We start from the raw sequence: 24,710 nt of genomic DNA, 5'->3' as shown, positions 1-24,710 counted from the left end.
TATTTTCTAATTCTTCACTACTTTTGCTTCTATATATTCTTCCACTTCGTGTAGTCCCAAACATTAATTTATTTGCATAACCCGCTTTTCATATAACAACATCTTAATCTAGGTATTCAAATATTTAATATACTTACCTCACGGTCCCTTAAAAAAACGTCGCTCTGCCTCACTGTAACTGACAGTCATGTCCACCGCGAACTCAGTGATAAATCCTCCTATTATTCGGTCGAACCAGTGGTCCACAGCTTGCGCTATCTTATCTTCTGAGGCTTCTAACCTGTGCACTAATTCCAGAGTCTACACTATCGGTTGGTCGAGCCTACACCTTCCCTGGTTGTTGGCTAACCTCGCAATCCACTCATACAGTTCAGAAGTAAAGGATGCAAAGAAAATATCGTGGATTTCCATATACACGTAGTGATCAAACCACTTTTTCTCAGATACTTGCGGAGTTTTATTTTCCTATGCCACAAACTCGTGAATCTTCTTGTCCAACCACTCTTCAATTTCCTTCTTTGTTGGGTTCCAATGGCACGACATCAGACATCCCTTATGTAGTTCTTGGTCCCAGCAACAGAACCATTTGTTGGCTTAGTAGGGCCTGACCCAAGTTCAAAAGTGATTTAGCCAAGCAAATCTTGGTACTACTGGCCCTTTTGGCAATAATCTATGGAGCGTAGACTGAGGTCTCACCCCAAATAGTATGGGAGGGTGCTAGAACCAGGTTTCCGCACCCTAGGGATGTCTTGATGAAGTTTCTATAGGTTCGTAGTCTGAACTTGCCCACTTGCGCTACTCCACGCAACTGCCTATCCTTCGCGACCTGTGCCACTACCTTCGCGCACCTCTGTAAGGGCACAAAGAAAGTACTACCCTGATATCTATTCTTACTGCACTATTAGATTAGTGCTTAACTTAACTTGTGAGGGCCCAATATTCTTATTACTTCATTCAACATTCAGGTAAGCGCGCATAATCATAAACAATATAAATGCATAAAGATAAACAGAAACATAGATGCACAATATTCCGAATCAAACTTATCTTTATTAGTATTCCTTTTCAAGTACAATCCCACTTACAGACCCGACTCCGCCTTGCGCACTCAGCTGCAGGGGTCCGCACACTCAACTGCGGACTCTACTAGGCCTCTGTGCACTCAGCTACAGAGCCTCTTCCTACTACTATGACCCAATACACTTCAACTTTGCTCCTATGTTCTAATCATGCCTTCACATCTATCTATTCTCTACTTGCCCAAAAAACTATCTTTACACTTAGAACCTCGCTCTATTTATACAATCCCATGGTTCGCGGGCCATGGGTAGGTTGACACAACTTTGCATTATTTTACCATTCTTAGGGCGAACAACCCTATGACTCATCCTAGACTTTTGCGCTCTGCACCCGCACTTCATGGAGTATTACAATACAATTTACCAAAAATCAGGCTTTAAGCCCCAAAACCTGTTGCGGGGGATCCCATGCCCAATAGTAGGCATGATCCCCGATCCACCTTAGAGATGATCTAGTCTTATTGTATTCCTAAGAGAGGACTTGTGAGCAACAAGGTCCCTATAGAGCGAATCAGATCCAAGTCTATGACGGATATATTATGGATGATTGTGCGCTTGGCAGGGTCTAAGAGTCCCCATGTTGTGGCACAGGCCCAATTGTTGCTTGCCATTGATTGTGTCCAGGCCTAGATCTTGAACTGGTGTGAGGCAATGCTTCATCAGATGAAGGCGTAGTTGATGACATGTAACACTCGAACCCAACATAGCTTTGGGTATGGTACTCTCATTGTATCCTTTATACTTGATAGGGTGCCCGTTATGAGACCACGGATGAGCGTAGGTCCACTTGATCTAAGAGAGCCCAGGCAAGGGCGATGGGCATCTCTCGATCCTCGCACTAGAGGGGGACCCATCCGGTATTTTTTTGAAGAATATTTCTTCGAATGGCTCAGTGATCAGATCCTGATGATAGATGACTATGCCTAGAGGGCATGGACTTTACAGGCGATCCTAACTTGATTCTGCCACCTGGTACAAACTAGGGGCCTCAAGGTAAGAAGGTTTTTTAAGAGTATTTAAAGTATTTTTGAGCTTTTGAATGTTTATGTAATGTTTTTATTTGTTTATGGATGAACAAGTACTGACATGAAGCTTTCTTCTTGACACAGATGTGGCACCGGTGCGACCTGCTATTGGAAATGTGTCCCCTAGGGTCAATTTTGAGGTTAAAAGCCCAAGTTTTGGGACAGAAAGCCCAAGTTTTTGTATAGGAAGGTAAAGTCTCCACATTTTTTGGTTGCAGAGTGCGAAGATGTAAAGAGTCATAAAGGGTTTCTACCCTTAGTTTATGTAACTTGTGTAAGGTTTAAGAGATCCACCCATGGTCTGCGGACCATGGGATTGTATAAAAAGGGAAGTCTTAGACGAATCTAGGCAGTTTAGTTCAGTTCAATTGAGTCTTGACATGTTTTGGATCTGGGAAAGCTAAGAGCGAAGAGTTTTAGCATAAGAAAGAGGCTCTATAGCTGAGTGCGTAGAGGCCTAGGGTAGAAGTTCGTAGCTAAGTGCGTGGATCCCTGTAGCTATGTGCGCAGGGCGGTTAGAGTCTGTAAAGAAGATCTGAAGCATAAATAAATAGAATTATTCTGGAATTATTTGTGTATGATCTGTTTTACTTTCGCATATGATTATGTTATGATGAAAACTTGGTTTATGTTTTAAATGTTATATTGATGCACGAATCCATATGTTTTCTTTGTTATATGAACGCAAGTAAGAATATATGTTTACGCGAAGATCATCTTAATGCATGTGAAGTTATTCAATAATTAAGCTAATATGGGTAAAAACAGAAGTAAAGAGTAATTATAAAGGTGCATAGGTGTCTGATTTGCCTATCTAGGGTACACAAAGGACAATTGTTTACCTTCACGGAGGTCTAAAGGATGAATAAGAGAAGTATAGCGATAAGCCCTAAAGGGCTTATCAACCTGCATGAAGGAAGGTTTAGGGTATAAAAGGACATCACTAGAATCTCTGGATGCAGAAACTTGGTTCCTGCATCCCCCCATACTACTTCGGGTGAGACTTCAGTTTGCACTGCCTGGATTGATGCAGAGAGGGCCTGTATTGTAGGGATTTGATTGGCTAATTAACACTGAACCTGGGTCAGGGCCCATCAAGCCAACACCTGTAGGCGCACCTCACTAAGTGAAGCAAGGGGGCCAACTACCCAAAGATGGGGATGCTGCCTAGAGTCTCCGCGAGGTTCTGAGGAACCTCGAAGGTCTAAGCATGGGTGTTCCCCCGCTTCCTATGAGGGATATTCCCGCTCACATGCAGCGACACAATGTTGGTGTGCCTGAGCGGTTTTTGGTTCCTCTTCAGAGGATAGCTAAAGCCGTATTGCCTTTTCATGAGCAGTAGGCTCTGTTAGTAGGTGCATGGTATAGCCAGCGGTGTTTATAGCGAGGCTCAGTAGCCATTTTGTACTTAAAAACACCCAAGTTTTGGGAAATTTTCTAATGTAAAAGATTGGATTCAATATCTATCTATATATCTATATATATATATATATATATATATATATATATATATATATATATATATATATATATATACAGATATTTTGGTATTTTATGATGTAAATGTTTTTTAATTGTTTTTGTAAATTTTTGACTGTGTAAATCTTTACTTTCATACATGTATCTATAATAAATGAGACAGATGCCAATCTAATACATAGTTTTCCAATGAATCAACAATTGCATTAAATTCTCGAGGAATGTTTTCATATGTAATAAATTAAAACTGACGTTCCAAGAGTCATACCCTTAAATAGTGACGTAACAAGATTAGATAGTGAATGTGATAATGATTTGTCAATTTCATAACGAAAAGCTGAGAGTCTAACCTAACCACGAGATTGGAGATGTCCCGAGATGATGCTTCAGTGAGAAGTTAAATTACAAACATATACTCAACGACATTTTTGGTGGCAGTACCAAGAAAGACTCCCCCGAAACAAAGCAGTTTTGACTTAGGAGTGTAAATGACCCAGGCAGCTGATGCAATGTGCCATGTGTGACGAATGACACCATCTACGTATCCTACGTATTCTAAGGGTAATGAAGACATCTTCACAATGAGAAATATGTATGAGACAACTACTCAGAAAATACCAAAAAATCCAGTCACATAAAAAAGAAGTTGTTGGGCGCGGAATCCATCCCAAGGCATGTTTTGGGGCTTAAAGCCGAAGCTTTGACCAAGTCTTGTTGTAAAAGCTCCGCAAATTGTGGGCGTGGGGTGTGAAAGTATGATAGAGGCACAGGGTTGTATACCCTAGTTTTGTAATGTAATGTCAACCGTATAGACCTACCCATGGTCCACGGACCATGGGATTGTATAAATAGAGTGAGGCTCTAAGTGTAGAAGATAACGAAGGAATAACGAATATAATAGAGGAATGAGAAGTCTAAGTGATTGAGTCGAAGTGTAAAGTGTGTCTGTGGGTCATAGAGTAGGAGAAGGCTCTACAACTGAGTGCGCAGAGGCCTAGTAGTCCACAACTGAGTGCGCAGGGTGGGTCGAGTCTATAAACATTGGAGAATCAATAAAGAGAAGTTTTTCAATAATTCTGTGTATATTCTCCTGGTTTAATATATGATTGGATATAATTTTCAAATATACTATTTATTTATTGCGCGAACCTATATGAATGTTTTGTATTAAAACTTAAGGAATTTAAGTAGGCGAAGGGTCTTAAATAATATTGGAAGATAAATAAGATCTCAGGTATTAGCGTAGAGCGCGGCACAACCCCTGGTTAGGGCTGCATGAAGGCAGGGTATCAGGCCATGAGGAATGGAAGGTGCACGAAGCCACCTGCGTGAAGGAACAAACAAAGGACCAATCGAAACTCATCATACATCTCCAAGGTGCGAAAACCTGGTTCTAGCACCCTCCCATACTACTTCAGGTGAGACCTCAGACTGCGCTTTGCAGACTGTTGCTGAAAGGGCTAGTAGTACCGGGATTTGTTGGCTAATTAACTCTGAACCTAGATCAGGCCCCACTAAGCCAACAAATGGTTCCGTTTCCAGGACTGGGATCTACATAGAGATGTTTGATGTCATATAACTAGAATCCAACAAAGAAAGGAATTGAAGAGTGGTTGCACAAAAAGATTCATGAGTTCGCAGCGCAGGAAAACAGGAATCCATGATTATCAAAGGAATAGTGGTTAGATTGCTACTTGTATACATATATCCATGAAAATTTCTTTTTATCCTTCGCTACTGAGTTGTACGAGTGGATCGTGAAGCTAGAAGATAGCCAAGGAAGGTGTAAACTCGACAAACCTATTGTGTGGACTCCAGAATTGGTGCGTAGATTGGAAGCATCAGAAGATCAGATTGTGCATGTTGTCGATCATTGGCTTGATCAAATCATAGGAGGATTCATCACCAAATTCGCGGTAGATACTTCAGTCAGCTATAGCGAGGTAGAACGATGCTTCCTCAAGGGACCACGAGGTAAGTACGTTAAATCTTTGAACACTTGGATTAAAATGATATTGTGTGAAAAACAGGTTATGCGAATAAATTGATGTTTGGGGCTATGTGGAGTGGGAGGATCTATAGAAGCGAAGGTAGTATAGAACTAGAAACTAGCCCCTTTATTTCACCTCCATGAGGGGGCGAAGAAGAACTCACGACGGTTTCGCCAAGAAGTGTGATCAACCTGATAAGGTAGAGAATTCCACGCATACCACCCCCACCCACACCACCAACAGTTTCACCGTCTTCACGCCCAACTTCACCCATACCATCTTTGCCACCACCGCGAAGCAGTATGGCCAGCGTGATAAAGCTATCAGTGTTTAAGGGAGTAGGGAATGAATATCTGGACCAATTGTGGTTCGTGGTAAAAGTTGTATGGGAAGCACAAGGTGCCACGTACAACAATATAAAGAAGTCAACATTGGTCAGCGCTCTATAGGATTGCGTGCTGACTTGGTACATTAAGCATTCCAATGACAATATGAATGCAAGGATAGTGGATATCTAAGCTGCACTAAACAAGGAATTTAGCAGACCAAAATCGGTGGCACAGTCGATCATTGGATTCAAGGAAATCACAATGCTATCAGGCGAAACCTCGTGGGAGTTGGATCAAAGACTAAAGTGCACAATTCACCAAGCAAGCATGACCTTAACAGATGGGTAACGTCGCGAATGGTTTGTAGTCTCATTAACACCGCATCTATGGAACGCATTGTCGGAACAAAGGCTAACCACTCAGGCTGAGGCTTTGGAGGTCGCGATGATATTGCACGAGACTCTGATACAAGATCCTAACTTGGGAGTCCAACAAATTCATCTGTAGTTGCAAAACTTCTGCCTTGAGATGAAGAGTTTGAAAGAAGACAAGACAACTCGTCTAGAAGTGTGCGACAAGGTATGGTGCGTCAAGTGCAAGGGCTAGGGGCACAATAAGGACCACTGTCTAGTGTTCGTGAATTACCTCGCGGGAGGAGGACCAATGCCATTGAGACCAGAGGCACAAGTAGGACCAAGCACGGCACCTGCATTATGGTGTGCGATTTGTCAGATAGGAGGAAAGCATGCTACAAATAACTACCATCTATTACAGAAGTATACGTAGAATTCATAGTAGTTGTTATGTAATTTCTGTAGATCAGTAGGCCATGATGAGCTCACCTTTAGAAGTTATGAGCTGATGATGGATCGGAATCCTACATACAGAGTTCAGGCCAAAACACGGGCCCTCGATCAAAATGTAGGGATGGCACACATTGGATTTCAGGGGCGCGGACGAGGTCGAGGTGGAATGTGACCAGGAAGAGGTCGCGAACAGCCGATATGTTACAATTACAGAGGACAGGGGCATTATGCTCGTGATTGTACAAATCCAATGCGACCATCATGCTTGTATTGTACGTTGTTTGACCATGAGACAAAGGACTGTCCAACACTAATAGTGAGGTTGCGCGATAAAGGAGCACTCCAATCTCCCCCGACTCAGAACCTACAAATGATGAGGTCTAAGCCTCGCGAGGAAGACCCTAATGTAAATATCGTGCTCCAAAGTGGTATTACGATAAGGGATGACAAAGAAAAGCAGCCTAAAGAAAGTACCTGGGTTCGCAAGGCTCCAACTAAGGAACCAAAATTTGATTTGGAGCGCGTTAGGGAGATCTTCATGGAAGCTAAGAGGAGCTTTGCTGATGCCTCCACTTCAGGAAGTAAAGACAAAATGGAGCCGGAAATGGACCCATCGATGCTCATTATGTTCCTGGAGACATGCATGAAGCTTCTATTTCACATCAAGGCTGTAAAAGGGTTGCAAGAACTCATAACTAGATGCATTGGGACCGCACTAGGAGAACCATGCATAGTCTAGAAGCTCGGCAAGCACACAACGCGAATAGGAAGGGAGATGAGATTGATCGCGCAGATTGAGGAATATGAGATGGATCAAGTGATTCTAGATCTAGGATCAGATGCGAACGTCCTGCCAAAGCGGACATGGGAGCGCATGGGCAGGCCTGCATTGCAATGGTCTCCTATCCAACTGCGAATGGTGAACCAGCAAAAGATCCTACCTATGGGGAGATTGGAGAGAATCACAGTAGATATCGAAGGAGCCAATGTGCTAGTAGATTTCAAAGTGATAGATATTGTTGATGACAGCAATCCCTACCCCTTGCTACTGGGAATAGATTGGGCCACTGACATGAATGGCGTAATAAATCTAAAGAAGCGCAAGATGATCTTTGAGAAAAAGTCACTGCGTGTAGTGGTACCTTTAGACCTTGCAGAAGGATTGCGCTACATAGAGCCAATGTGCGACTATGACAATGAGGATGACCTGGACTGTATCTAAAAAATAACCGCGTGGGAGTAGGACTGGGTAGATCCAACCACGGATGGCCAAATCTTGTGGGAGTGCGAAAGCTCTTGCACATCAGATTCTGATGAGGAGATAGAGCGATGGCAGAACTGGTTACATGAGGTAACCACGCTCAACTATAACATGATGACAAGGTCGCTGCGCTACGTAGCAACAAAGTTAAGAGATCTACCTACGTATGACGGGTCGAGCGAGGTGGATGACTTCCTGAACAAATTTGAAATAGAAGTACCAGAACAACAATGCTTCAACGCTCTAAGATGGGTACTATGAGCTACGTTCGCAAGATGGTGGGGTACGCACCAACAAAGTTTACAGGAATAGTGCGACTACCAAAGGATGATGTGCCTACGATTTGGGAAGCCTTAGATGCGGTTAAAAGACAAATATGACGGACAAAATGGCCCATGCACCCACCTTTCCAGGTGGATACAAGCATATGGTGCGAAACCTGCATGAAGTCACACCGTCCTTGTTATGCTCTTGACTTTCCAGAAGATACCAGCATACCAAATATGCGAAGAAATATACCCAAAACATAGAACAATAAGAAATAACAGCATGTATTTTATTATTCAGAAAGGAAAGCAATGTTCACTTGCCTCTTCGAGGGGGCAACCTCCAATAGAGCTGGGATCAATTACAAAATAAGACATGACGCTCCTCAAGGGGAGTCTCTATCCTTTATATAGAATTCATACATGCATTACCATGGGTCAGTACCATGGTTCTTATTAATACCATCTATCTAATACCATGGCCCATTTGCAACTAATTGTGGTCCTTTCTTTCAATGTGGGTCAACCACTTACAATTATTAATATGGGCTTTATTGACTCTTTAACTAACTATAACTATGAATTGACCCTATTACATAAATAAGGGGGTTAGCGTTGGACCCTAACATGCCCTCCCCCATAAAAATAGCCTTGTCCTCAAGGCTAAAGCTGCAGAAACTGCTAAAGAACAGTGGTTGGTTCCCAGGTCGCATCTTTTGGGGAGGTGTCTTCCCACTTAACAAGGACTTCCTTGATCATGCGGCTACGCAGGTGCCATTATCGCGTGTCAAGAACCTATTCAGGTTGGAGCCAGATTGGATTTTTGCAATGGGTGGCAAGGCTAGCTTGTAGGCTACTTCTCCGATGCGCTAAAGTATTTGATACGGTCCGTAGAATTTTGGAGATAATTTCTGACAACCCTTGTCTTTGAGTGATGTTTGCTTATATGGTTACAGCCTCAAGGATACCTGATCCCCTTCTTGAAATTTGCGCTCTGAATGATGTTGGTCTGCCCGTTGCTTCATGCGATTTTGAGCTTGATGGAGATTCTCTTTGAGGTGGGCCAGCATGGTTGCATGGTTCTATAGGAGTTGATCCATTTCTTGTACCTTCAAGCATCCCTGGATATAAGAAGTAGGTGAAGGAGGGAGTTGACCATAAACTGCCTCATATGGAGTCATTTTGGTAGTGGCATGATAGTTAATATTATACCACCATTCAGCTAGAGGTAACCATTGTACCCATAGATGTTACTTTTCTGAAGTGAAACACCTGAGGTGGGTCTCCAGACATTTGTTGACTGCTTCAGTTTGACCATCAGTTTGGGGATGATAGGAAGTACCTGAGTTGTAGTTGGGTACCTTGTAGCCTGAAGAGTTCCTACCAAAAGTTACTAATGAAGGTCGAGTCACGATCAGACACAATGGAAGTGGGAATGCCATGAAATTTGAAGATCTGTTCCATGAAATATTGAGCCAACAAAGCTGGTGTAAAAGGGTGGGGTAGGGTGAAAAAAAGAGCATACTTATAAAGTCTATCCACAACCACCATGATGACTGACTTGTTTCCTAATTTCGGAAGGCTCGTAATGAAATCCATAGAAACCTTCATCCAGATTGAGGCAGGGATGGGCAATGGCTGTAATGTGCCTGGGGATTTGAATGTTTCTCCTTTGTGGTGCTGACACACATCACACTCAGCTACAAAAAGTAAGAATGTCCTTTTTCATGCCTATCCAAAAGAATGAATGTCGAGTGCGAGCATAAGTCTTCTAAAAGCTTGAATGGCCTACAGTGGGAGATGAGTGCAACTCTACCAAAATGCGACTTTTAAGTGTGGATGTTGGTGATATCACTACTTTGTCCTTGTAGCGAAGAATCTCATCCTGCCAAGAGTAGCCCGCTGTGGAATTTGGATCCGCCTGCAATTTATTAATGAGTTGGGAGAGCAAAGGATGTGAAAACCATTCCTTGCAAGCCTCTTCAATCCACTCTGGAATGGGGAGAGAGATTGTAGGGTGCTTTCCTCCTCAAATTGGCATGATAAAGCATCTGCTACGACATTTTCTCACCCTTTCTTGTAAATTATCCCATAATCATATCCCAACATTTTGACTAGCCTTTTATTTTGTTGTGGCAAGGATAGGCATTGCTCCAAAAAATATTTAAGGCTTTGATGCTCTGTGCGGATTTGGAAACGCCACCCTAATAAGTATGGTCTCTAGGTATCCACGACATGTAAGATGGCCATCATCTCCTTCTCATAGGTAGATTGTCCCAGATTTGTCCCACTTAGTTGTTGGCTAGTGAAGGCCAAGGGTTGACCTTCCTACATTAAGACAGCCCCAATACCCATACCTGAAGCATCACATTCAATCACAAAAGATTTGGTGAAGTCGGGTAGTGCTAATACAGGAATGGAACACATCGCATGTTTGAGAGCTATAAATGCCTATTACACTTCATCATTCGAGAGGAATGAATTTTTATTGAGAAGGTGAGTGAGGGGTCTAGCAAATGCGACCATAATTATGGAAAAATTTGTGATAGTTGCCGGTGAAACCCAAAAATCCTCTCAATCTCTTCAAGGTCTTTGGTTGAGGCCAATCCTGCATTGCTTGGATCTTTTTGGGATCCACCCTGACACCTTCACGCCCCACAATGTGGCCCAAATACTCAACTTCTTCCATGCCAAAAGAGCACTTGGACAATTTGACAAATAATTTATGCTTCTGGAGCAGTTGCAAGAGCAGATCTACATGCTGAATATGTTTTTCCCAGGTGAGGCTGTAGATGAGGATGTCATCAAAGAAAACAACAACAAATTTTCTGATATATGGTTTGAGCAAGTGATTCATGAGGCTTTGAAAGGTGGATGGGGAATTATAGAGACCAAATGGCATGACCAAGAATTCATAATGGCCTTCATGAGTTCAGAAAGCAGTCTTTAGAATGTCTACTTCTTTCATGTGAATTTGGTGATAGCCCGAGTGAAGGTCGAGCTTAGTAAAGAATTGAGCCCCATTTAGTTCATCCAAAAAAACATCAACAACCGGGATGGGAAATTTATCTTTGATTGTCAGCTTGTTGAGGGCCCTAAAGTCTGGACATATATGCCATTCCCCATTTTTCTTGAGCACCATGACCACAAGCAATGAATAAGGACTAATGCTAGGATGAATGACACCAGCATCCCGGAGTTCCTTGATGATTTTTTCAATTTCATTTTTTGGGCAAAAGGATATCTATATGGGCACACATTTGGTGGTTGTGCCCCTAGGAACATAGTAATGCTATGATCACGTTCCCCTCTCGAGGGTGGAAGCTCATGAGGCTTGTCAAAGACTTGCAGATGATTTTTTAAGACCTGTTGCATCTCAAGATGAATATGAAGAGAAGTGGGTTCGAAGCCCTGGATGGCATTAAATTGGGTTATAACTCCATGGTGGCCCTATTTTAACAATTTTTCCATCCTATGCGAGCTGATGATAGAAGGAGCACCTGCCTAGAGTCCACAGAGCGTATGTGTGTGGTTATTCTACTTGAAGCTCATATATAACTCCTGGAAATCCATTGTGATTGGGCTAAGTGTGCAGAGCCATTCAACACCCAAGACAATGTCACACCCACCCATGTTGATGGTAAACATGTGGGTCTTTAGGTGATATCCCCCATTTGACGTTTTACATTTTCACAGACTTCACATTTCATTGTCCCCCCATTAGCAATCTCGACCTTGAAATTAGAGACTGCTCTGACAAAACAATGCACTGCTGATCTGAAAATCACTTGTGAGTGATCTCAGTTAAATAATTAATGAATGAAGTTATTACAATGATCTGAATTAGATCCATAAAAGACTGTCAAAGAACCATGACTGTATCAGGTCGGGACAAATATCTAAAGAATCCAGAACAACGATCAAAACACCCTGAACCAGTGGCAATGGCAGCCAGCATGGAACGACAAGGACCTCAGTCAAAGTGTGCTGACCGAGCCTCATGGAGACTGTGCAGGAGGTCAAAGTAGCCCCTGGGAGCCCCGGATCGAGAAACAAAGCTGGAATTTGATGTGAGATTAGTGCTTAGCGCTAATCGCACATCGCTGGGTGAAAAGGGCCGTGAAGGAGGAAGCCCGAGCACTCAGATGCATGGGAGCCGGAGAACCATGGGCGAAAAAGAGAAAAGTGTTAAAGGACAAAGGCAGGACCCGCGCTCTAGGAAACCAGTGGTATTGATCAAGACACCCTCAAATGGTAAGAGGTTTTGGACAAGAGCGGAGCGATTCCACTCATTGATCGACGCATGGTAAGCGGAGGTGAGAGAAAAATGCCATTGATCACGCACTATCGGTCGAGCAAGTCAACCGTGCGAAATATGCATATGGTGTTGGATCTGGGGGATTCAGATCGGACGGATGAGATCGCACCTGATGGATGAAGCAGAATCGACAAAGGAATGAGCCGCTAATCTAATATTCACCCTATGAGTGACATCAGTTAAAAATTTATTAAACTAAGGTATTACAGACTCATGTGCTGGCATGTGTATTCTGTGTTATTGAAACAACGGATCGATCAGATTTCCAATACATAGACATTTAAATGGAAATACAACAGAGAAATATAGTAAGCAAACATAAAGACACATGCATTTTTAATAAGGAGTTCACCCTATTCTCCAAGGCTACATCTCCGGTCCAGCTTTCAATGGTGGCCTTGTTTTATTGTGTCTTTAAGTAGAGAAATTACAATACAGGGACTCAATGTGAGTTCTCTTGAAGCAGATTTTTCTTGGCAAGGTGGTTACTTGGATTCCCCAAGCCAATGGAGTACATAGACTCTTCTTGTTCCTACCAGATTTGTGACCTTCTGGTCTACAGTGGAAAGAGCCAAATGTGATGCTCAGTTCGGATAGATTCCTCTACGGGATGGCTTGAATCTTCAAGCTCTCTGGTGCTCGATGCTGCCTTTGGTCAGCTCGACCCTTTGTCTCTTTTGCTTTGCTTTACTACTCTCTGTGTTCAGTCCTCCTCTCAGGGTTCATTGTTCCACTTCTTCGTCTCTCGACTTTGTGTCTCTTCTTGACTGATTCGACTATCTATGTTAATGGCTTTTAGCCATTCGATCCCTATGCCTGTTCGGTTCCTCTTCTGCCTCTGTCTCTTCACCTTCTGTAGCTGCACTTGGAGTTCCCTGTTCGGCGTCATCATGAACGCTCAGGGAGTGGCCACTTGTCCTCCTGTAAATGGTGCCAACAATGCTTTTGTTGGTTCGTTTCTTCAATTACATTGTGGATGCATTCTTCCTCCACCATGGTGGTCAAACAGATTCCAAATCCCCTCTAAAACACAGCTTAATTCCCTTTCGGTTCTGCTTCCTCCATCAGACGCGATCTCAACTGTCCGATCTAGACCCTCTAGATCCGACGCCATACGCACGTTTTGTGTGATTGACTTACTCGACCAATAGCACGTGATCAACGACGGTTTTATCTCACCTCCGCCTACCATGCATCGATCGATGTATGGAATCGCTCCGCTCTCGTCCAAAACCTCTTACCATTTAAGGACGCCATGATAAAAACCGTCAGTTTCCAGAGTGCGCGTCCCACCTTGTACGTTTAGCTCTTTTTCCCTTTTCCGTCCGCGGTCCTCCGGTTCCCCCACGCGACTGAGTGCTTGGGCTTTTCCTTCACGGCCCTGTTCGCCCAGTGATGCGCTAATCACGCATCAAATTCCACCTCCTTTTCCCATTCTGGGGCTCCCAGGGGCTACTTTGACCTCCTGCGCAGTCTCCATGGGCCTCGGTTAGCCCGCTTTGACCGAGGTCCTCGTCGTTCCACGTTGGTTGCCATTTCCACTGGTTTAGGGTGTCTTTGATCATTTTTTTGGATTTATTTAGAGATTTTCTTTGACATGATACAGTCATGGTTCTTTGACAGTCTTATATGGATCCAATTTGGATCACGGCCTTCCCACTGAAAAAGCTTTTGGACCACCAAAAGTTGGTTTTCAAGCATCGACTAAGTGAGGATATTGTTTCTTCACTTGTCCAATCTCAATCCACTTTGCACTGCTTGGCTTCGACCCTTTGAGCCCAATCTTGAGGTACTTAACATCTCCCCTGCACGTTGTCCTCACCTTCCTGTCCAGCACTATGTCTTCCTGCAACTAATTGAGGTATGTAGAAATTTTGAATAATTTAACACATATTCACAGATATTATCCTGATCATACAATTATAAGCGGAACATGTATAATACATAATCTCCTCTACGTTGATCATCAATTTACAGAAGCAGAAACATTCACAGGCACACATAGAAGCATCAATCAAACTCATAAACACAATATGTATCCCGGGGAAAGCATCTCGCTAAAAACCCCACACTATCTGTATATTATATTGATTGAATCACGTAACATTAAAAAGTACAATGCTTATCACAAGCAATCCAGTACCAGCTCCACCTGTTACACACAATACAGCTCAGATCTGATCTCCAAATCTATTCCACTGCTTGCCTGCCTCTACAGCTCAATACCTGCTCAAGAACTGATGAGAATGGCTTACCAAACTCGTATTTGACCTGCAAATAATCACTCACACTCTGTTGGACGTGAACACAAGCTACAATTCTTGATATTGGCGAATTCATTGGCATACTCAATCCCTCTGATTGTGCAAATCATCATGCACAGCTATAGTCACAACTGATAGCAATCTGATCCTCTAACACCTGTCCTTGCTGAACTGAACATGCACTGACATGCAACTGAGTTAACTGATGTATTCTATAGTTGCATTATGAGTTAATAACTTGTGAATTAATTAATAACTAATTCACCCAACTCATCTCTAGTCTATTGATCAGTTAGACTAAATACAACCAGTTTAACAAAGCTAAACTGAACACAACTCCATCAACTGCACCTCTAGTCCACTAAACTCAACTCACTTGAGTTCTAACTGAAGTCCTGCATGCAAATATTAGTCATCCCATAGGTAACCAAGTATTTCCCTCTGGGATCTGCATGTACCACATCCGTAGCTCATCCTGAAGTGCTCCAAGAGAATAAGATCAAGTTTATAGTCCAAATATTATTATGAGACAATAATATTTGACTTTTCTATTTTTGACAGCCAGTCTAAAAATAGACTTTGATCACTCACACTGTGATCACTCACACTGTGGTCACCCACAATGTGGTCACCCACATTGTGATCACCCACACTGTGATCATCCCTGCTGGGATCAAAAATAGAACTTGCGCCATAATTTTCCTGCGGGCCCACTTAGTGAAGGCGACTCTTTTCACTAAGCTCCATAATCTTGTTGCATTCTCAACAAGCATTTCTTGTTGCACACTTTTCAACAAGGTATTCAGGTAGAAAGTCATCAATAGAAGGCAATTGACTTTGCTCTTGAGGGTCCTCAATCATTGAAGGTTCAAACAATCTCAAGTAATCTGCATTTACGACTGAGTAGATGTGCATGTAAGCTGGTAAATCAAGGTGAAAATCGTTTTCACCAATCTTCTCAAGTATCCTAAAAGGTCCATACCTGATGGGCTTTAGCTTTTTACCTTCACCTTGCATCCTGTTGGAGAGGTAAATCCCCTCTACGGATAGAGGCGATCCCTACTAGCCCAGAATGGGTCTAGCAACAATCAATCAATGCTACTGTGCAAGTTCCTAATTGCAATTAAAAGAGAGGCAATGAACACCTACTTGGATTCCAACGCTATTGTTTGATGAAGAGATGCCGCTCTCGCTCCTTCGCTCTGGCCGGTCACGATCTCCCGCGATCTCCGCGAATAGATACCTGCACACACAAAGAGAAAGACAAACACAAGCGTGAAATCTAATAAAAGCAATTATACATTAGTCAGAAAGGATGTAATTCACATTAACCATTACAGAGACAAATGAGAATGGAACCATAACAGTAGTCATCTATTATTAAATCAATAACAGAGAAAGGTACAACCAAAGTTCTGACGCTGAGTCCTTCTCTAGAGGGTCCAGCCAGCAAGTCTCTTAAGCATTCACCCTTGGAGGTAGATTCTCCCAACACAAAAGCTCTCTCTCACACAAGCAATACTCACAACCTTCCTTAAGCTTCCTCTAACAAAACCACACTTGTCACACCAACTACCTACTAGCAGCAACAATCCAAGCACTATGAATTCCACACTATCCAAACTAGCTGCTCATGGTAATGGTGGAGGTTTAAATAGAGAAGGAGTCTCCATGAATGATGGGAGGACAAGCTTATCTTCAAGGAAGGTGGTTCCAAATGACGAGCAAACATGCCATAGAAGGGAGGGCGATACTCACAAGGCTAACAACCAAGCCTGGAACCATCTGGAAGGCTGGCTATTGGAACAAATTCGCCCAAACTGGATCAGCGCGGGTGTAACACTGAACTGACGCGTTGACAGTGCATCACATAAACAAAGCAGACTGTGTCAGCGCGGCTTAATACTTTCATAGGATGCGCTGGCGCATAAAATTCGACCAGCGCGGGAAACCCGTGTGCTTCCGCGCTGGCAGCGCACCAGTTACACTATAAGCCGCCCGTCAGCGCGGTTATTTTAATAACAGACGCGCTGATGCAATAAACTTAGGCAAAGTGGGTCTTTTGGCCAGTTTAGAGAGCATGAGCATGGTGCATTTGATTTCATGAGACAGTAGGGAGACTGACAGGGAGACAGTGACAATTTAATGCGTAACACATCCTATCCTTGCTGATATATAGACAGACTTGGTCTCCAACTTGAAAACTATGTTCCATCCGATGCTTATCATGCCTAGCCTTGTACTTGGCCTGGCTCTTTCCCAGCTGTTCCTGTACTGCCTGGTGGATCTCCTAGATCTGTTCAATGAACCTAGCTGCCTTGTTCACATCACTGTGTCCATCAACCATGGTATCTTTACCAAAGACAAAATCTAAAGGAGACCTTGGTGTGAAACCAAAACATGTCTCAAAAGGAGATCTTTGTGTAGAAGAGTGTTTGGCTCTGTTGTAAGCATGCTTCACATAACACAAGTGTTCATCCCAAAGCTTAGGATGTTTACTGCAATATCCCATCAGTAACTAGATCACTATCCTGTTTACTACTTCTGTCTGGCCATCTGTTTGTGGATGAAAAGCTGTGCTTTTATTCAACTTGGTGTCCATAAATTCCCACAGACTCGACCAAAACTTCCCCGCAAATCGGGCGTCTCGATCAGATACAATGGAAGTGGGTAATCCAAAATGAAACCATACATGTTCTAAGAGCAATTTTGCATTCTGTTCAGCTGTGATCTGTTTACTACAAGGTATCAAAATACACATTTTGCTGAACCTATCCACAAAAACATATAGATAGTCATAACCTTTCCTAGATTTAGGCAGTCCTCCAAAAAAATCCATGGAAACACTTTCCCAAGGGTGAAAAGGAACTGTCAATGGAGTGTACAAGCCTAGTTTTCTATTGTTGGGCTTGCTTTTAGCACACATGGCACACTCTCTTACATATCTAGAAACTGTCTCATTCATTTTCGGCCAATAGCAGAATCTTTGCAGCTGTGCAACTGTTTTACTTACCCCAAAGTGACCTGATATCAGAGAAGTGTGTGCTTCCCTAATTATCTTTATCCTCTCAGTTTGTGGAATGCAGAGTTTCCCACAATGATGTAAGAGTCGGTCTTTTATATGATAGTCCAATTCTTCTACTCTTTTTCCTTGACTCGAAGTTGCATATACATCTTTGAAGTCCATATCCTGAGCATACTGTTCTATGTAGCTTTCAGGTAGCACATAATTATGCTTAAGTATGGTAGATGCATTAATAATGGGTCTAGATAACATGCCTGCAACCTTGTTATGTATGCCCTTTTTATATCTGATGACTAAATGAAACTATTGTATAAAGCCCATCCATTTGTAATGTCTTGATTGCTGCAACTTAGTTTGGGAGTGTAGATATCGAAGTGGCCGAGTACATCATTCATTAATCTCATGAAAGTAGCAGGAGCATTAGTTAAGCCAAAAGGCATAACTAGCCATTCATACAATCCCTGCTTTGTTTTGAAATCAGTCTTCCATGCATCTTGCTCTGCAACTCTGACATGATGGTATCCACTGTGCAAATCCAGCTTGGTGAAATAAACAACTTCCATCAATTGATCTAAAAGATCATCTATGTGAGGAAGGGGATCACGATTTATTATTATTATTATCTTAGTCAGTGCTCGGTAATCAATGCACATTCTCTAAGAGCCATCTTTCTTTTTCACCAAAATGATTGGTGACCCACATGGTGATGTGCTAGGCTTGATGAAGCCCTTCTCGAGCAACTCCTGCACCTACTTCTTGATTTAAGCATTCTCTAAAGCAGACAACTTGTACATCCCAATGTTAGGCAAAGGAACATCTTGCTACAAAATAATATCATGTACTATTCCCTTTTTGGGTGGTAGACCTTTAGGTTCTTGAAACAAGACATCATACTCTAAAACAACCTTTTCTATATCAGCTTGTTGTTCAGCATTACAGCCCTCAAATACATTGGTTTTATCAGGTTTCTTTTCCTTTACAACTATCAGTAAGAATCATTTGCATGAATTTATAATTCTTTTCATCCGTCCTGAGTTTATGAGAGTATAATTATTCTTGAGCTTATGAGCTCTTACAAAGTATTCAATTCCATCTTTAACAAGTAGATACTTTTTCTCAGCTCTATAGAATATATCCTTTCTATCATACAAGTAAGGACTTCCTAAAACAATTCCACATATATCCAAAGGAATTATGACTAACTCAACCTCATCTACAAATGCTGACCCAAAAGAAAACTTGAGTTTGCACTGTCTAGTCACTTGTAGTTGTGCTTTATCATTCAACCATCCTAATGGGTATGGTTTCTTGTGAGGTGTAGTTGCTAATCCCAATTTCTTTACAATTGCTTCAGAAATTAAATTTACTTGTGAGCCACTATCAAACAAAGTATCAATCTTTTTATTTTTGGAAATAACTCGAATATGGAGAAGCTCATGTCTATTTCTCTCATTTTCTTCATCAATAACAGATTGAGCAGAATTACTAGTAGATGCTTCAAAATTATTACCTTTTATACAAGTGGTTGCTATAGTTGTTTCATCTCTCGAGTCTGACCCCAAATATCTCTGAATAGCTGCAGCTGTCTTCTTCTTCTTGCCCTCGGACTTCTTAGGTCTCAGCTTTGGATGCAGAATCCAACAATCCTCATCATCATGCCCCCCCTTTTTATAGTGAGTGCATGAAGCTTTGGCTTTCTGTGCAGTGTTAGCCTTCCTTGCTTTCCACTTCTACTTTCTTTTCTCCTTGCTCTTGCTTACAGTGGGTTGGGATGGTCCCCACACTTCTGGATTGCCATTCTTTCCTCTAGCCTCTAGATGAGTAGCTTGTACAGATACCTCATCTATACTAGTGGGATTAAACATGAGGATGGCATGCCTCATGTAGCTGTGTAGACCACCAATGTACTTCAAAAGAGTCTCTAGTGAGTCTAATGAGATACCCAACATCAATGCTCTCTTTCTGAACTCTTGAGTATACCCTTGCACACTTTTCCCTTTCAACTATCGAAGAGTTTGCCAACTCATCATGGTTTGTTGCATGTAGGCTAATGGATAGAACTGAATTTTTATTGCAACAACAAATTCACTCTAGACAGAGATGGTCTTGCCATGTCTTTTCATATCACCTTGGGTTCTGCCTTCCCACCAAACCAAGGCAGTGCCTCCTAGGCATAGGCTTGCAAGCTGATTCTTACTCTTGTTTGAGTTTATGTTCTGTACCCTGTAATACACATCAATTTGTCTAATCCAATTGTCCAATTTTTTAGCATTTAGCTGTCCATCATATATAGGCAAATCAAATTTAACATCTAGCTTAATCAAATATTCTTTCTTATTATGCACAGGGCAATTAGGAGGTGTGAGAAAACTTTCCTCTTTCCCATTTCCTTTGGAGTGGTCATGGAAGTGAAACTCATCTTCTTCTTTATCTTGTTTATAGCCTGATGCATCTTCCACCTTTTTCTTTCTAAAGTCTTTGTACATTTCTTTAACCATAGACTTTATAGCTAGGAAACTCTCTATGAATTGAGGGTTTGGCCTGCAGAACCTTCCTCTGACATTGTCTTTCGAGAATAGACTCTCCCAATTTTAGGATTAGTTTCCACCAACTCTCCTTCTACTAACTTGAGCTTTGATCTTGAGGCATTCACAGCTAAACTAACACAAGCTTGTCTAACCTTACAGCCTAGAGCTCTAATACCACTTGATCTGATATTCACCCTATGAGTGACATCAGTTAAAGATTTATTAAACTAAGGTATTACAAACTCATGTGCTGGTGTGTGTATTCTGTGTTATTAAAACAACGGATCGATCAAATTACCAATACACAGCCATTTAAATGGAAAGACAACAGAGAAATACAGTAAGCAAACATAAATACACAAGTAATTTTAATAAGGAGTTCACCCTATTCTCCAAGGCTACATCTCCGGTCCAGCTTTCAGTGGTGGCCTTGTTTTATTGTGTCTTTAAGCAGAGAAATTACAATATAGGGACTCAATGTGAGTTCTCCTGAAGTAGATTTTGCTTGGCATGGTTACCTGGATTTCCCAAGCAAATGGAGTACACAGACTCTTCTTCTTCCTACCAGATTTGTGACCTTCTGGTCTACAGTGGAAAGAGCCAAATGTGATGCTTAGTTCGGATAGATTCCTCTACGGGATGACTTGAATCTTCAAGCTCTCTAGTGCTCGATGCTGCCTCTGGTCAGCTCGGCCCTCTGTCTCTTCTGCTTTGCTTTACTGCTCTCTGTGTTCAGTCCTCCTCTCGGGTTCATTGTTCCACTTCTTCGTCTCTCAACTTTCTATCTCTTCTTGACTGATTTGACTATCTATGTTCATGGCTTTTAGCCATTCAATCCCTATGCCTATTTGGTTCCTCTTCCGCTTCTGTCTCTTCACCTTCTGCAGCTACGCTTGGAGTTCCCTGTTCGGCGTCATCATGAACGCTCAGGGAGTGGCCACTTGTCCTCCTCTAAACGGCGCCAACAATGCTTCGTCGATTCGTTTCTTCAGTTACGTCGTGGATGCGTTCTTCCTCCACCATGGAAATCAAATAGATTCCAAATCCCCTCTAAAACATGGCTTAATTCCTTGTCGGTTCTGTTGAAGCCCCGAAAATCGGGTCGACAACAAGGGGGATACCCGCCCGGTCCGGACCTTGGTTGGCAGCTCCTTATCCGTTTGGTATAACGGGTCTGACTGGGGATAATGGGACCAGTTTCCCAATCTATGGGTGTGTGTGTGTAGAATTGGATGTTGCTGATCTAACAGTAACTATCTAAGCTATTCTAATTCAAACTTTAATCTAATTCTATGCTATGGTAATCTAATAAAAACAACACATCTAATCTATGCTAACCCGGGATGTAACTCTTGTATTATGCGATCTAAATAGATTTCATATAACAACTGGTAATAAAGATCATTCAGTAATTATAAGAAAGGAAATCAATTAAGATGAACTATTTCGCATAAAAAGTTAGGCAAAACAGTTATGAGCAGCATATCGCATAATAAGCTATTCATACATTAAACATAAATAAATAACTACCACCGTACAAAAGTGCCAAATGGTAACTCAAGCATTCATGCAATAACATATAAACAACTAAAAACTATATATCACTTTAACATATAAGCAGAAATGGTCAAGAGATAAAAGTACCATTTATGACTGGTCCTACTCATAAGCTTCAAGCAATAAGAATTTATTTCTCCTTGCTCTAACATCTACTAAGAGTACAGAAGTGCAACATCAGTAGCAGATATCAAATGCAAACATCAACAAATCTTGATCCATTCATTCACCAAAACCTCCTCGGAGGGTGCAAAAGTGCATGTTCTGAGGACAAGTTTTTGGTAAATTTCTGGACCCTTCTCTAAATGCATGAGAATGGTTTAAATACTACTAACTAAATAACTTAATTACACATATTCAGGATACGGTTTAAATGACCGCCTTTTTTCTAAGCAAAATTATTTCTAAAAATTAAATCTAATATCTAACTATTTCTACATTTGCTCCTTAATGTTGCGAGCATTCAATACTTGCCTGGGTAGAGCGGCTGACTGTCTTCCGCTTTTGGTTGAGCTAAACAAACAGAAATGGCAAGTGCTGGCATCATTTTTTCCACAAAAATAGCAGATATGCTTTAGAATCATCTCTGGCTATGTGGATTTACTGTGTATGCTCAGTATTAACCTAAATTCCACTTGGTTAACCCTTAAATTGCCTCTGCCTTTGCTTTCTTGCGTTTCCGGGCTTACGAGTGACTAAGCAGTTAAGGACTTTTCTTTTTGAGAAATTTTCTCAGCGATGCGCGATTAGCGCTAGGCGCTAATCGCGCATCGAAAACTGCCTCCGTTCTTTGATCCAGGCCTTTCTGGTGCGTTTTTCGCCTTTAGCGCCTTTCCTTTACCGGGTATAAGCTTTAAAATTTTGCAAACATACTGCTTTTGTGAACTTCTACCCTTGAGCGTTAAATCGCATGTTGATATCAACATTGTTCAACCATTCATTGAACCATGGCTCTGACTGATAGATCTGTAATGAATAGCTCAGTAGCACTCTGAAATTTGTGGCTCTGTTGCATGCGGTATCCGTTCATGTGGGCATTTCTTCTCTTCTTCCGAGCATTGGAGCTTTACCTTTTTCCTTAATCGCTTCCTGCACATTGCTTCATATTGTTTCTGTCTTTCCTTCCTACAGTTCACACATAAGGAGAGCGTAATGATAATAAAAATTAACAAGAAAGCTCTGAGCTCTACGGATGTACAAAAACATGCCACCTGATGTGAACTAACTCTTCAAAAAACACAAAACTGTATTTCATTAATACTTGGCGTACATTAGCCCACGGGGCTTTGGATTGACGGTGAATGGGTGCGTTGTTAAGGCACTCCTTGCGATAGGTCACTGGTTCAATTCCCCGTGGGTACTTAGTTTAGTCTTAACCTAGAAAAAAAAAAAATACTTGGCGTACATTCATTAATTTTCATTAACGCACGTATTCAATTTTTCTTGAATGTTGAGCTGGGGAAAATCTGCGATGGACGATTTCTGCGATTCGCATCACAGCATCACATCATCGCATTATCGCATTTTATCAATATGTGTTATCGCAGGGTTAGCCGATCACGTTTATTCCAGAATCGTAGATTGTTGTTTCATGCGATCGCAAGATCGCAGATTGTTACAATTCGTTAAATAGTTATGTGCTGTTTTTGCGATGTTGCGATATGCGATGTTGCATATCGACCATCGGCGATTTCTTAAAGTTTTCGTTTATGAGAGTTTCTTAATGCATGCAATGCGATGGATTTCGCGTCGCATTCTCGCAGTTTATCATTTTACTCACAAGGAAATGCCCTATCTTCTTCGCGCGATGCGATATTTTCTTCGTGCAATGCGATATTTTCTTACCTAGTGTTATTGCTAATACTAAATAAGGAGGGGGGGGGGGGGTTGTTGGTGGCCACAAAAATTGGAGATTCACTTGGAAGAACCAGTTATCTCTGTTTTCCTATTGAATTTTTCAAACTTCCAAAACAGAAAATTTTTCAGAAAATTAAACTTTGTTATGGACAGATAGAGTACATTATGCTTTAAACTGTCAATGATATTTTGTTTCAACCTCTTTTCATTCTAATTATTTTCTTCCTTAGGCTAGTCCTCGTATTTACATCAGTCATTAGTTGGTATTGTAAAGATAAAATAAAGTCTCCTATGTAAACCAGTTTTTAAATATGCTCATTTGTCGTAGGTAGAGCCTCTGCTACCAGCAGGCGTTTATAGCCTCGATAGGGTTACCTGTTACCCAGCAATGATCCTGTATCCTACTTAAGGTGACCTACAACTTTCAAAGAAAAATCCATATTTACACTTATTGTTTTGATTTTCTTTTTATTCTTAAAGAACAATGTCTTGGTTTGGTAGCCAAATTATGACATAGTCACTCACTTGATTCATAACTTTGCTGAACAAGCTAGCTCGTGATGAGACCCCTTGTCTTTTGATTGCAACAATCTTGAGTCATTGCCCTGTTGTGGTAGACAGTATTGGCAAAGTCAGCAAGTTATGATATCTGTGATCATGATAAGTCGGCTCGTGATGAGACCTCTTATTCTTCAAGATATAGTGTATCCTTGGATTATCCCTCTAAAAGATTCGATTTTCCTTTAACAGGGAGGAAGTCATTGTTTCCTTAAGATGGCTCTGGACGACAATAATAGAGTTTTTGGAAACAACTGTTCTACAAAGAATCTTCATTTTGTTATTGATACCTTTCATTATGCTGATATAAAACAATTTCTTCACTAAAGGTTGCTTTCATCAAATACCTTGAAGTTGAAACTCGTAT

Source organism: Pinus tabuliformis, chromosome Q (assembly GCF_031772625.1).
Source record: "Pinus tabuliformis cultivar Carrire ecotype Pingquan chromosome Q, CPIR1, whole genome shotgun sequence".
NCBI classification, from domain to species: Eukaryota; Viridiplantae; Streptophyta; class Pinopsida; order Pinales; family Pinaceae; genus Pinus; species Pinus tabuliformis.
Note: the sequence above shows the minus strand (reverse complement) of the source record.